The 14,156-nt window shown below is 40.4% G+C and overlaps 1 protein-coding gene across 1 annotated transcript in view; it reads right to left on the reverse strand.

Moving 5' to 3' along the window:
- Positions 1 to 14,156, reverse strand: part of CUBN (cubilin) — a 298,821-nt gene that overhangs the window by 196,635 nt on the left and 88,030 nt on the right. The window lies entirely within an intron of this gene.

Consider the following 14,156-nt stretch of genomic DNA (forward strand, 5'->3'; position numbering starts at 1 on the left):
GGCCAGGGTCCTTGGATCAAAGAATAGTTGGCGGTTGGAGGGAATGTATGGCGAAAATGGCTATAAAGGGTAAGGGTGCGAGGGAGCAGGTTCTAAAGGGCTTTGAACCCCAAACAAGGGCTTTATATTTTATTCTAAAGCAGGTGATAGGGAGTGACTGTCATTTATTGAGTAGAGGGATAACATGGTCAGGGCTGCATTTAAAGGAAGATCACTTTAATAGCCAAGTGGAATATGGATTGGAATGGGCAGAGAGACTAATGAGCAGGCCACGTCAATAGTTCAGGTGAGGGGAAATGAAGGCCTGCAACAAGGCAGAAGCAGTGTCAGAGGAGGGGGTACAAATGCAAGAGATATTGCAAAGACAAAACTGACAGGCCCTACAAATAGATTAGAGGGGGAGCGCCTAGGGTTAGGTTGTGGGATAGAAGATGGTGGTGCCCTGGACAGTGACAGAGAAGGTAGGAAGAAGGAGAGGATTTGGGGGTAAAGATGAGTCCATTTCTAGACATGTTGAGTTCAAGGTATTTATGGGATATCCAGTTTGGGACGTCCAAGAGGCTATTAGAGATGTTAAGGCTGAATAAGTAAATTTGAGAATGATCAGCATAGACATGATAATTGTGTTGTGGACAGAGTAAAGGACTGGGAGTCATCTGGCCATAGAACTAGAGGTAGGAGTGACCTCAGAGGCTTAATCCTCCTCACTTTACAGCTGAGAAAACTGAGGCCCAAAGAGGCCAAGTGACTTATCCAAGGTCACAAAAGAGGCAGAGGTAGGATTTGAACCCAGGTCCTCTGACTCCAGAGTCATTGCTTTTCTCTGTAAAATCACGCAGACCAGGTTCAAATCTCATCTCCACTTTTTACTATCGGTATGACTTTAGGCAAATCACTTAGTCGTTCTAGATTTCAGACACTTATCTTCGAAATAAGGGGGTCAGACTACATGAACTCGAAGGTCTATTACAGCTTCAAATGATCACTTGAATTTATGAGTTTGTAGACATCTCTTAAAAGTTCTGAATGAAATGTAATTTTTAAAATTAAAATAATTGGTAGAGTTCAAAATGCCCTTTTAGATCTCTTAAGACGCATTCTAAAACCCCAAGAGATTATTTCTTCTTTTAGTTCTGGAAAGTAGAACTAGGAACAATAGCAGAAGTTTCAGAGATGTAGATTTTGGCTCAATATATAAGTAAATGTCCTAAGAAATAGAGTGGTCTAAAAAAAGGAATCAAGCTTAGTTGGGGAGTAGTGCGTTCCCTGTCACTGGAGAGCTTCAGGAAGGTGTGAATGAATCACTCTCATAGGAGCAATTTGTACATTGAATTGTATATTGAATTAGATGACCTTTAAGCAGAGGTATGCTGGAGCCAGCTCTAACCTTCCTGACTGTTCAATTTTCAGTGTATTCATTGGCAATAGGCAAATGCTAAGGGCTTAATTTATTGTTTTGTTGATTATCTAGACTTAATAAAGTGATGGAGAAAATCTTGACAATGCAGATGCATGAATACATTGTTAATGTTAACAAATAAGTTCAATTAAAGTTTAAATTCAACTGGGGGCACATTTGCCCCCTCCCAGCTGATTGTTAAACATTTACCAGTATATTATTGCCTTTAAGATTCCTTTCAATGCTGAGACTCTAGGAATTAATGATTAATAATAAATAACAAATAAATGATTAAAAATAAAATTAATAATTAATATTTAAAATAAGGAAAACTTCTAATAAAACAGAAACCAGGCTTTTAATATACTTATTGTCCTTAAGAAGATAAGTTCAAAGCATAAAATGGGGGCAGGATGGGACCTTATAGGATTGTTTAGTCAATCTTTTGCCCTACTTTTGAAGGGGAGAAAATAGAACCAGAGAGATCAAAGGACTTCTCTGTGGACATCCAGGTAAATTAATGATAGAGCCCAGGTCCTCCACCTCCAAATCCAGCATGCTTTCCACTTCCCCATTCTGATCTAATGAGACTTCCCTTTCTAAACAGGCTTATAATGTAGATACTGGGGTTTGACCACATTGTTCTGTGGGCCTGTGACTGATTTGACTTTCACTAGAACACATCTTTGGGAAGAAAAAGAAAAAAAAAAACACAGTTTAACAACTTGCTGGGTCAAAAAAAAAATCTAGCTCAACAATGTTACTCTGTATATGAGCCTGCTCCCTAACCCAGAATCCTTGGTTTTCATCATTTCTCGAGATCTCTCTCTTGACAAATCCTCATCTCGACCACATGTTCTCATGCAAGAATGTGATGAACCAGAAGGCTGGCACCCTTGTGATCTAGGAGATTCTGTATTCACCCCTAAACTATCAGGAGCTGCAAAATAAGAAGTGTTTGGTGACGGGCTTTTTGTACATACTCACTTATGAACACACACGATACATCAAATCTTGTGACTGGAGATAGAATAGTAGGATGGGGGTGGGGGGGGGTTGGGCTAGATTTTTGCTGCTTTAAATACTGCAGCAAGCACACCAGCTACCAACAAGGGGTTGTAAAACTTGAGAGCCTGATGATTGCACAGGAAATGGTACCTACTTTAATGAGACTTCATCAGTAATCATATTTGTATTTTATGTTGTTAGTGCTACCACCATTGTCCTAAATCTCAACACGGGCCTGGCAGGCAGGTATCTGACAACCTTACCAAGACTGTGGAGCCAGAGGAGGGAAGCACCCTAACCAAGGACATTCAAAAAGCCAGAGACAGAAGTAGTAATAAATCTCCAGATTTCTAAAGCTCATCCTGGGCCGACATCAATTATTTGTGTGAAAATGTGAAGCTTGTGAGGCTTTGGGGAAACTGGGAAGATTTAAGGATGGTGGCAGCCCAAGAGCCCTTTTTAAACACTCTCCCTCCAAAACATTCTAAACATGTGAATAAAGATGAGTTTAATTTATCACAGTTTTCTCTCCTGCTTATTTCCCCCCACTGTTTTCCTGAATGTGTATATTCACTGTCAAGTTTCTAGGTTTCTAGATGGATATTTTAGAGGAAAATAAAAAAGGTCTTGTGGTAGAGAGTTAAAAGTGAAACAAGAGAAAAGGAAAGAGGAGGGTTAAGAGACCTTTGGGTCTCTTAGATGTGAAAAAAGCAAAGCCTGCCTGTGTGAGGAATCCTGTTTCCTGCCACTTGGGACGATTTTGAGGAACACTAGAAAGTTCTACTGACTCAGAATTCAAAGGTTCAGTTCAAATCCTGGTTCTGTCCAACTTAATTTGTTCTCTATGGAGAGTTGTTGGACTTTGGAGTCAGGGAAACCTGGGTTTGAATCCTACCCCCGGTGCTTATGAGTAAAGGTATATCATTTAACTCTTTCTGGGCCTCAGTGTAAAATGAAGAAGAAAATAACTATATTGACTTGCTGGAAGGGTTTGTCATGAAGTTCCAATGAAATAATGCCTATAAAATACTTTGCAGACTTTAATGGCTTTAAATAGCACTAGGTTCAGGAAGATTCAAGTTAGAACCTTGCCTCATGCCTTTACCAGCCATGGTTGGTTGGCTGGCTGGCTGGCTGTTGTGCTTCTTTCGTAAAGAGGACCAAAATGACATCACTATGCTAGAGCCAAGTTTCAATGTGTTCAGCTGTGGCTGATGAGACCGATACAAGCTCGGAATGCTCCACCACAGGGCAGGCAAAAGTAGTCCATGTGAATGTTTTGGGGTGGATTCTCTAAATTTGCACATCTCATGATTCTTTTGAGTTGCTTCAATTTTGCTTTGCTCATAGAGCACAGACCCTTCTCTGACGTGGGCACACCATGCTGGGCAGTTCTGTGCCAGAGTCCCCCATGTCACACAATCAATCCCAAAATTCTGATGAGAGACCTTGAGAGTGGCCTTGTATTGCTTCTTCTGACCACCACGTGAGCAGCTGCCCTGGGTGAATTCTCCATAAAATAGCAGGACAGTTCATCCACCTCTAACAAGGCGGCATTTAATTCCATAAAGCAAAGTACAAAAGCAGGATTCTTGGCTCAGTAAGAAGGCAGATGAATATCTGATAGTAACAATCCAAAGCACTTTTATGATGCCCTGAAGGCTATTTATGGGCCAAAGACCTATGTTGCATCTCAGCTACTCAGTGCTGACGGAGCCACATTGATTGGTGAAAAAGACATGATCCTAGAGAGATGGGCTGAACACATCCATAGTGTTCTCAACAGAACGTCACCAATCAGTGTTGAAGCCACTGACCATTTGCTTCAGGTTGAAGTCAATCCCTTCCTAGCTGAAGTGTACTGATAAAGTACTGGGGTCAGATTCAGGAAGATTCAAGTCCAAATCCTGCCTCATTACCTTTACCAGTCATATGACTCTGGGCAAGTCACTTAACCTCTTTCTGCCTTAGGTGACTCATTTGTAAAATCAGGATCATAACAGTACCTACCTCCCAGGGATGTTTTGAAGATCAAATAGATTATTATTTGTTTAGTACTTTGCAATGTTAAGGCATTATATAAATTCTAGCTATTATTGTTATTATTAGATGCTTAACAAATGCTTGCTGATCGATTATTTGACCCTGGGTAAGTCAATGTCCTCAGTTTCATTACATAAAAAATGAGAGAGTCTCTGAGTCTCATTTTAGCTCTAATATTCTGTGATTGCAGGATCCTAAAGTACAAGTCAGAGTACATGAGGCCTGGGTATCCTCCAGGGTCTCCATTAAACCTCAGGACATCTGTTCCAGGTTAGAGAGTCTCACTGAGCTTTTAATTAAGTATGGTGTTTATATATCCATGGATCTTATCATGTAAACCTAAAATATTGCAAACTCAAAAATAGCAAATATAAAAATAAATGTAGTTATTTCCCAGGCAAAGTTGAACAAACAGAAAATCTCATATTGCCCAAAAAAGGCTCCTTCTCAACTTCAGTACCAAAAGTTGAGCTATTTCATCTGAATCCAAGATGGATGGTATGAGAGACTTCTGCAGTTGTGGCCAATGAAGCGATGTATTCTCCTGTAGCCCACTGCAGCAACATTAGATAATAATGCTGGGAGGAATCAGAAATATGCTAAGTTCTTACTTCCAGAGCCAAGAACATATTATATGCTACTTTTAATACATGTTAAATTGGTCAAATGAAGTGGGCACTAATGCTTCTCTTCTAGATGCTAAGTTTTCCTTTCTTTCCCTGTATGGTTACTTCACATTGGATGGATGGCACTCCATCAATTCCAGTTTTTCCCAGCATGCCAAGATGCTGGGACAAGAGGACCAGCAATTAATAGAGGAAAATGGAATCTATATCCCATGCCTCTTTGGGCAAATGTTTAAAAATAGATGCTAATAAGATCATCAATTGATTGACATGGTATAATTCCCAATGGATAATACAGAAACCATATCATTTTTCCTGAAAGAAAAAATTAGTTTGAGCCTGCCTAATTTTCAGTGAGCAAAAGAAATGATCTTTTTGCAGCCATGCCGAGGGGCAAATGTTACCTCCTCCAGCTGTTCCCGCTCAAATTCACCACACAGAAATGAAACAAGTCATTTTTCAAAATATACAAATACTGGTTGCCATAGCAAATACGAGGGCAGCCCTGCTGGTTCTTCTTTCAGAGCCCAATGTTAACCACAGGATATTCTAATGATCTGCCAACTGTGACTCATCCAGACTGGGGGCAGGCCTGCTAGCTCAGGCCAACTAAAACCACTGGGCTGTTTTCTCCACATTTTTAGAGGGCCTAAAATGTCAGACAAATTATTGATAACCAATCATCATAGCATTTATATGATATAGGGTATAAGCATTTTCTATATCTTCACTCATTTGAGCCACACAGCCTTGTGAGGTAAATGCTATTATTATCCCCATTTTACAAATAAGGAAACTGAAGCATGGGGCTGTTGTGGGTGACTTGCTTAGGAACACCCTGCTGGGGAATGTCTGGGGAAGGAGTCTTCCTGACTCTAGGTCCTACATTCTATCCACTAACCAACTTAATTTTGATTGGGAGTTCAGGTCAGGTTTAAGTCAACATGAGGGAATCTATTATGCATAAGTGAGAAAGGCAAGATACTTTGTTTCTTACTTTGAACCTCCAGGACTGATTTTTATAACAGTTCCTCTGCTGGAGCTTGAAAATGTTGGGGGGGGGGGAATGAGAGGGAGGTGCATGTATATGTGGCTCCATGTGCCCAAAATGACAGTGCATTTTCAGATTATATATTTCAATGCATTTTCAAAGGGGGTTCCTGGAAGGGATGGAGGCAATCATGCTCTTATATAATACTTCTTATTAAATACTGAGGTATGTGTGTGTGTGTGTGTGTGTGTGTGTGTGTGTGTGTGTGTGTGTGTTTCAATTAGCCCAACTATTCTTGGGATACCTAAAGAGGAAAGAAATTTTTTGGTGCTAGCCATATTGACTGATTCCACTATACTTTCTCTGCCAGGATCAGAGAAGCTTGCCTTGGTGGCTTCCAAGCTCAGGTGAGGATTGGAAGTGATTTTTTGCTACTTACAAAGTTCTGTCTTCCATACATAAATTGCACAAAGTGAAGTATGCAAACATATGGTTTGTGCAGATAGGCTGAAAGTACTGATAGGTGTGCAATAAACCAAAGAGATACCAATGTTATCTGAGCTAGAGACAGCTGAGTAGGAAGAAAGAACAAAGCTTTTATAGCTTTAGAGAGGTATTTCAAAGGAATCATTTGAATCCACAATTTGTATGGATGAGAGAGCCAGATTCAGCTGACATGAATCTAATATAGTTCCAGTAAAGGTTGGAAAATAGTATTATGAATATATTGCAGCAGTTACAAAAACAGACTTTTTAAACTGATATTTATGGCTGTTGGTTCTTGTTTGCAATGTCTCCTTGCCATCAGTTAAAAGTGTTTTGTTTAAAACATATGTATGTGTATACACACACACACACACACACGAAAGTAGAGAATAGCTGGTCTCCTTTTTGTATTTGAACCCCCCCGTGCATGGCCCGCAGATGGTTAATAAATGCTTGTTAGTTGATTATTTGACCTAGTTCCATGCATTTGTGCCACTCCTTGTCAAAATGAAGAAAAAGTCTTATTCACTGCATTGATAGGAAGAGAAAATGAGCCACAAATTAACTGATTTTGCTGGGTTCACATTCGTGATTCAATGGTTGACATTAAAATAAGATCCAGGTTTGGGTTCTAGTAAATACTGTTCTTGTAGTTTCTGTTTTTTGGATTTGTGAAAAATGCATCATTTTCAAATCATGTTTTACTTCATATTAAAAATGAAATGAAGAGGCCCTCTTTTCTATAACAAACAGGAGAAAACTAGCTATGTCAGAGCTCTGTAAAATCTCATTTCTGCTGCTTGTTTCCATTTGAATAGATAACGGGAAATATTATACAGTTTCCCCTTCAAGGCTTCATCTCTGGTTGCCTAAAAGAATGAAGGGGACAAGGATTTACATCTGATTGAACCTACAGTGAGGAATTTTATCAAGTAGTTTTCAGAGAGATATTTCATTGGACTAAATATTGGTCACCTGTTCTACATAGGCAACATTCCTAAAATGAGATCTTTGGAATGGTAGTCCCACACTTTACTCATTAAATACTGAAAATTATTTAGTCAAAATGCTAGATAAGAACACTTACATACTTAGGAGAATCCTGTTATTTCTTTTTCTAAAAGCAAATGTGATTTTCACACACAAAAATGCAAAGACTCCACAGCAAATTAGAAGGAAGACAAGGGAAGTGGGGAGGTTTTAAGATGGCAAAAAAGCAGAAATAGATGCACCTGAAAATACGGAAGAGAACATTTCAAAATCCCAAAATGTTTTCGCTCAAATGAAGTACTGACTTTACATTAAGAATTTTCAAGTTCTTGGGGCAGCCAGGTGGCTCAGCGAGTAAGAGCACCGGCTCCAGTGTCGGGATGATCTGGATCAAATCCGGGCTCAGATACTCAGCACCACACCCAGAAATAACTGGCCATGTAACCTTGAGCAAGTTACTTAACCCCGATTGCTTAAAAAAAAAAAAAGAAAAAAAAAGAATTTTCAAGTTCGAAAAAAAACTCCCGTTGCTACAGTTTCCAGGAGGATGCAGCTTCAGGCTTGACCAATAGCAAACACGTGCCAATATTGTGGGTTTCCCAAATTCTGCCACCCTTGACTATATTTTGATCTAATATGTATATGTAGAGGGAACACTCAAGCCATACACACACTGATAAAACAATTTTTTTAAATAGACAGAGAAAAGCAAACAAAACACAGCCACAAAGCTGAAGATAACTTCCTCTGGTCTGACACTTGGGAGAAGCTCTCCAGGTCTGTAGAGATGGGCACTCTGGTCCACTAAGGCAGGTAATGAATTCCCTGAAGTGGTCCCATTATTTGAATTTGCACTCCATATTTCCACCAGGGTGGAACCTATGATTATATTAACTTCAAAGAGTGGGAATTTGAATGCCTATGACTACGTCTGGGGCTTCATCATTCACACTCATCTGGACCTAGCTTGCAATCTCATTTCTCTCAAAGACTAGTCTCCCAATGCTTCAGCCTCAGCAGCACCTGAGTCTCATTAAATGTAGAAACTGTGCTTCCATATTTCCAGTTGGGATTAACAACCAACAACTAGAAGGTCACATGGTACGACAGAGAGAATGCTGATCCTGAAGTAGGAGATAGCGAGTTTGAATCATAGCTCTGTCATTTACTACCTGGACGAGTTTGTACTAGTCATTTAACCTTGATGAGACTCAGTTTACTAATCTGTCAGGTGAGGCAGTTGGACCAGAGTCCCATCGAGCTCTAAATATATGATCCTATGCAGATATACAATAATCTTCAATCTCTTCAGTCTTTTGGGGGGGGGGTTATTTTGCTCTTCAATTGCTTCAGTCATGTCCGATTCTTTGTGACTCGATTTGGGATTTTCTTGTCAAAGTTAATGGAGTGGTTTGCCATTTCCTTCTCCAGTTCATTTTACAGATAAGGAAACTGAGGTAAACAAGGTTAAGTGACTTGCCCAGGGTCACATAGTAAGTATCTGAGGCTGGATTTGAACTCAGGAAGATGACTATCCACTGTGCTACCTACCTACTTTCAATCAATTTCTTTTTTTGTTCTCTTTGATGTACGAATATTTATATTTGTCAAAGGGAAAAAATGTTTGACCAATATTTAGAGATTCACTTTAGGAAAGAAATACCTCCTATCTTTCTGATGGTCCCTGTTTGTGACAGTGGGAACCCAACCTCTCCATTTAAGTAACCCAATGGCTATCCCCGTTCTGCTATGCTACCTTTACCCTCATTTCTCTACTTAACCAATGAAGAGTGGTGCAAACTTCCCTTCTTTCCCTCCATACATCCCTCTTCCTAGAGCCAGGTGCTCTGAAGGTTAATGGTGTTGACATCTGGCCCTTGCATTCACTTGAAAACTCTACTAGTCCTTCTAAGGAGAGAATTTGTGGCCTTTAGAGCTTCAGGAGGCTTTCTTGCAGCTGAGGAAGAGACCAATTTAAATGTGGAGAGGAAGCCGCTTGGTGTCATTGGAAGAGCACAAGGTGAAGCGATCAGAAGGCCTGGCCTTTGGGTCCCAGTTCTACTGGAAGCAAGTCGTCTTTTTTTTTTAAACCTCTTTAGGTATCTGTTTCCTCATCTGTTAAATGAGGGGATTGGACCAGATTACTCTAGGGTTTCAGGTTTAAGTGTGCTGGTGGTGACAATACTCCTATAGCTGAGGAAATTAGCAAGTTTTAAACTGTTAAACTTAGGACTCAGCTCAAACATCACCTTTTCCTGGAGGTCTTTCCTGGTTCTCCTCCTTGCCCTACAACTGCTAGAGTCTCCCTGTCCATCTAGGGCCATCTTCCATCTATTAAGTATGTATCTTGTATATGTCTACAGATTGACAAGTTCTCTTCCCATCAGAATGCGGGACCTTTGAGAGCTACTTTTCGCCCTTCTCTATATCCTAAGCACTCTGAACAGTGCCTGACACATAACTAATCATTTAGATGCTTCCTAGTTGATTTGATTGAACATAGGCCACCCTCAGGTTTTATATAAGAAATCTGGAATGAAAGCACAGCCTATATTTGGATTAACACATGAATTTAAAACTGAAATGTAACTGGAAGTCTGGCCTCTCCAACTAGCAAATGGAAAATTATTCCATTTTGGTTCCCTTCCTGTGGCACATTGATTCCAAAGGAAACTACCTCCATTGGCAGATAATGGATAACTAAATAAATCTCACATCCCCCTAGGGAGAAATCAAGGCATAATAGAGAATCTCCTCTTCTGTTTGTGGAACAAAATGCTGGCCCAAAGCAGAGAATCCATCCAAGGAGCTTTGGTTCTGAGAAATTGAACCAATGAGTTCATAGTGGAGCTAAGAAGTCAATTTCAGTAATAAAAGAATGTGTTTTCCGTGGGGATGGAGACAGTCATCAAGGAGAGCAAATCACAAGCACAATAGTCCTAGTAAAAGGCTAAAGTGAAAACAGCTTCCTGGCGTAATACACAAAAATTGTTCTGGGGAATTGATTAGAGTAGGAGGCGGGCCAGGGGGTGGGGAGAAGACAACAAATGAAGGGTTGTCTGGTGGGGCCAGGCAACTGAAACTGTTCCCCTCCAAAGCTTCACAGAAATCAATCCTAGAAGGTAAAACTACCAAAGAATCCTCCAAATCAACAGACAGACTAGAACAACATCATCTGAAATGTGCTGCTGTGACAAATTGGTTATTTATGGAGAGGAGAGTCAATTGCGTGGTCCAGGGCCAATCCCCCAAAGTGTACTGGAGAGATTCCTCTCCCCTGCCCAACATTTTTTATACTCATGAAATCTAATAATCTTGCATATCAAGGGCAGGAATGGGGAGAGGTTGTGGGAATGTTTTTAAAAATAGCATCTTCTAGGAGAAGGCACTGTATGCTTTGCCTCAGTGAGGTACAAGGAGGAGGCTGGGAGGGCTTTACATGTCTAAACTAATTACATTCCATGTCGCTGATGCCTCCTCTGCCCCCACCTCTCCCTCTTCCTCTTCTTTTTCTTCCCTTCCAGGCCCCTTGAAGTTCCTGCAACTTAGCTGCTTGGTTCCCAAAATGGGGTGGGAGAGAGGACAAAACATGGGGAGAGTAGAGAGAAACACAGATTTGCTGTAAGTTAAAACCAGCTCAAAACAGGGAACCGTTAAAGACGATGTGACCTTGGGGGTCAGCTAATTCACTATTAGAATGTGAGCTCCCTGAGAGCAGGGCCTCTCTTACTTATTTTTCTATTTGTATCTCCAGGGCACAGTACAGTGCTTTGCACATAGTAAGTGTTCAATAAATGCTTTATTCATTTGTTCATCCCTTCATTCATCCTGCCCAAACTACTGATTCTATAAATGAGGAACCCGAGATCCACAGAGGGGAAATGATCTGGCTGAGGTCCCCTATCTGGTTAGTAGAATAACTGGATCTTTTGACTTCCATTATGTTTCATACTCTTGGCGATACCTCTCAGCACCCCCACCCCCAAGTCTATTTACACAGATTTGCAGGCTATTAGACCTTGACAACCATTAGAGATTCCATTTGGGGTATTTCTACAAAAAAAATTCCCTTCAACTTATTGAAGTTTTAAGAACTTTCTGTCCGTTTTTAAGTAAAAGGACATTTGTCCCCATTTAACAATTGTAGAATCTATTCTACTAATAGCACCCACGTGGGCTGTAGTGATCCCACTGGAGGGCTTAAATAGGGCAGCCCCAGAGGGACAATTTGATGAGTTTGTCTATGCTTCTACTGACATCACCACCAGTTAGCCACACAGACCCTCACACAGACCGGTACAGAGACACCAATTTTCCCAAAGGCAGGGGAAAAGTCACATTACTATGTGCTGGCAGGGTGGGGCCAAAAAGCAGAAAACATGCAACACTGAACTAAAAATAAACAATTAGTCATTGACTCTGGGCCTCACGTGTCAGCAAGAAAACCAACTCGAGATGGCATTGGCAGTTGTTCACTGCCCCTCTGAAGCCTAGCTTAGCTTCAAACACAGACCACAGGGTTAGTACCTACTCTCACGTCTTGCTAGAGTTACTGAGTTCCATTGCTATTCACACATTTTCATTTCTGCTTTCTCCAGATAATTCACGTTTAGAAGCACAGACAGGTTCATGTGCACTTACAAAGAAAAGTTTCAGCCTTTGGAATCTGTGGAGAGAAAGTTAAGTACACACCCAGAGGAAACTATCAGTTGGTTCCTGACATGCAGATGTTACTTGGCTATTTTCCTCTTCGGCCTCAGAATTTTATCATCTTTCAGAAACGGAGATGATCAGGTGACCTCCTACAACATTTATGCTGTCTTTTATTACAGTCAGTATCACAGAAATAGCTGAGGAATATTAGTCCATTAAAAGGTTATTACTCAAAATATAGTTAATTTGCACCAGCATGAATTAAAAATATGTTTTGGTCCTCTCTCCAATTTCTTTTTCTTTTTTCGGTTTTCCCTTAGCTTTTGTTATTAATGGAGAATCAATCTCAAGGTAATTCCTATCTTGCTAATTCTTAGCAAGGTAATTCTCCATTAATAAATTATTTTTAAGGTACTGAGTAATAAGGACATCCTAAAAATAAATGTTCAGGCAGTCACACCTGAGACATGAAGTGACTAAATCACTTCCTAGGGGTAAGAAAGGTGTTCAGAAAGGTCACCTTTCCATGGAAAGTACTAATTAACGAACATTTCCTTCCACAATGTGGTCTCTTTCCTACAACTAGTACACTATAAGAGTAAAACACTAGCTTGTACTTTTATTAATCTGACTTCTTAAGAAACTAATTTACTGGTAGAGATTGATGGAGCCACAGATGAGAATGTGGTTCACAGAATGATATGCCCGTGCATACTGTACATCTGAATCAGCACTGTCTTCGAATTATCCCCATGACAGATAGTCCCATAAAGGAGAAACATGGAAGCAATTGTGAAAATGCATGTGCAGAATACACGGTTGCCACTTTTTACACATGTGCACTGTTGGTGGATGAATACAAACTGGGCCATGCTGCCTCCCCATCCCAGAAAATTACCAAAATTATAACTCAACAACCAATTGGCCCTGCCATTGCCGGTTGACTATGGAAAGCAGAGGGAAGGCTTGGGGATCCATGCTGTCAGTAGCTTATCAGCTTATACTGTGAAGAATGGGGAAAAGTAAATAAATGGGAAGGAAACGATGTTCTTGGTCTTCTCCTGCTTGGCCTCCTCTGGGATGCAGGGAGGGGAAGGCTAGCTTCTTACTAAATAACAGCAAGTTGAGAAGCTGAAGGAGGGAAAGGATATGATTCCATTTCTCTGGAATGTTGCTGCAGTGGAGGATCTCTCCCACTTCCTTGAAAGGAGATGAAATAAAGGGTTGAAAGCTTCAACCCTTCAAATTCTCAGAACAAAATTCTTCCATACTGGGAACCACATTGTCCTTTTGGTCAGTGGCAGAAACTCTGAATGTGACTGCTCTCATTTTGTGTATGGAAGTGAAGGGCAGCATAGGAAGGAATCAAGAACCAATGGGAAGGGAAAAGGTGACATTGGTAATTAAAAGTGGAGAAAATGCAAGCTTTTGTGACAAATGGTCTTTTTGCTGGGCTAAAAGAGTCTTCAGAACTATTTGCACGGTTGATTATGATTGGGTCTAATTTTACCCTCCCCTCTGGGAGAAAACTGTCATTGTGTGATGCTGGCCCATTGGACGAAGGAGAAGGTAGAGCTAGCACACAACTTCCATAAAAGAATGTCGTGATGAACATGAGGTCAATTAAGTTTTCGCTGGTGCCTAGTGCTACTCCCTGCCTAGTGATTAGGTGGCATGTTCTGTGCTGACATGCCTTCCATCTCAACTGTAGGCTTCCATTATGACCTTTTCACAGCCCCTGCCTAGTACTTTATTTGTCCATCACCTTTTCTAAATTAAGTTCTCCTTTTGTATTATTTATCTTCATATGTTCCCCATGTCTAGTATAATGCCTTACATATAAGAAGTGTTTAATAATTTTTTAAATTTAATGAATGAATGAAGTCAGCCTTGGCTTGAATGTCTCCAATAATTAGAAAGTGACTCATTTATGAGAAAACTTGTCCCAGTTTTGGCTGGC

This window comes from Petaurus breviceps, unplaced genomic scaffold, assembly GCF_028583685.1.
Source record: "Petaurus breviceps papuanus isolate PSGF00001 unplaced genomic scaffold, PetGlider_PUasm1.0 178, whole genome shotgun sequence".
In the NCBI taxonomy this organism is placed as follows: domain Eukaryota; kingdom Metazoa; phylum Chordata; class Mammalia; order Diprotodontia; family Petauridae; genus Petaurus; species Petaurus breviceps.